We start from the raw sequence: 1,621 nt of genomic DNA, 5'->3' as shown, positions 1-1,621 counted from the left end.
TGCATTGTCATTTTAGGAGTAATTCTCTGGCTGCACACAATTAGTTCAGTTCTCCCCTCAAGGTTGCTGGTTCTACACCCTAGAAACATTTTCTGGATTTACATTAAAAGGTGATATATCTCACTCACCTAGTGTTTTCAGTACAGTTTTATTATCTAACATCATCAAGAAAAGCTCTGTGAGATGGAATAAAATCAGTGTAAGATGGACATATAAAATGTACAAAGCCAGACCCTTGATCTATGGCATGGTGTGTACCATGCACTGTACCCTGACCCACTGGACATCACCAGAGTGCCATAATTAATCCATTTGGCTTGTGACACCTTGGAATGCAGGAACAAAACATCCCCCTTTCAAACTTGGTAAGACTGAGCAAGACACGGACACAGCCACAACCCACAGGATCAGGCTGCCAAGAGCCATCCTCTGCTTCAAGTGTGTGACCATGGCCAGTGGTTTATGCATGCAAATATATAAATATATCAGTAAATAACATGTGCCTTTTCCTATGCCATAAGAATAATGTGATCATAGCCTTTAGTGCAACATTCCCTAAAACAAGCAGGATGTGCCACTGCTGATGCTCACAAATTATTCACTTGACCACAATAAAATTCTTCAGGATCAAAAATAAGATTTCGTTTAAACTGGCCCGAATCCACTTTCTGTCAAGTCATCACTTTGCAATTTAAACACCACCAGCATCGAACCTCACAAGGTATCTTAATTAAAGGAGTAAAGGGGGGGGGTTGTGTTTAATGCTGACCTAGAGGGCGAAAGTGTGAGGGATGGGAGGATGGCAGCCCTCAGCTCCACACTGCAGAGTTGCACAACGGCATGACATCCTCCTGGTTTCATAATTTTACACACGCAACAGAAATTAAAAATAGTAGTAGAGCTTACTAATTAGTAACAAACTATTATGACCAAAAGATAGAGCATCCTCAAGTGGCAAAAGCTCTGCGGTACTCGAGGGAAATGGGGAAAAATTTGTTTACAGGATGACTCTGTGGACTGGGGGGGGTTGTTTTAAAGGAAAAGCGCTGTGGAAAATCACTGGTTGCTTCAAAAATGCCAAATAACGGGATTTGCTCTCATCAGAAGCACAAATATATAGAAATAAAACTAAATGCCTTCAATATTCATATTCTCTGCGGCAAGAGTGCTCTGCAGTGTGTGTGACCCTGTGCCCGTCTGCTTAATGAGCATATTAAAATTAAATCATTAATAAGCTGAACCCCACATTCCCAAGAGCTTGAGGGTGAATGGGGAAAGGGGGCAAAATCAGTGGCATTGTGGTGGTGCCCGTTTAGTCTCTGCAGTCACAGTGTTCACAGCGCTTTTGCAGTCGGAAAAGCGCATTTACTCCAGGGGTTTTAAAGTATCCCTTGGAAAAGGAGCAGTTTGGGGGGTCTGAAAAATGGGGAGGGGGTCTGAAAAAGGGGAGCAGTCTGAGAAAGGGGGCTCTGAAACATGGGAAGGTGAAAAAGGGGGGACTGAAACATGGAGGGTCTGAAATCTGGAGAGCTGAAACGTAGGAGGCTGAAATATGGGGGGCTGAGACACGTGGGGTGGAAATTTGGGGGGAGCTGAAACCCGGGGGTTGAAACATGGGGGG

This window comes from Lepidothrix coronata, unplaced genomic scaffold (assembly GCF_001604755.1).
Source record: "Lepidothrix coronata isolate B3197 unplaced genomic scaffold, Lepidothrix_coronata-1.0 Scaffold246, whole genome shotgun sequence".
In the NCBI taxonomy this organism is placed as follows: domain Eukaryota; kingdom Metazoa; phylum Chordata; class Aves; order Passeriformes; family Pipridae; genus Lepidothrix; species Lepidothrix coronata.
Note: the sequence above shows the minus strand (reverse complement) of the source record.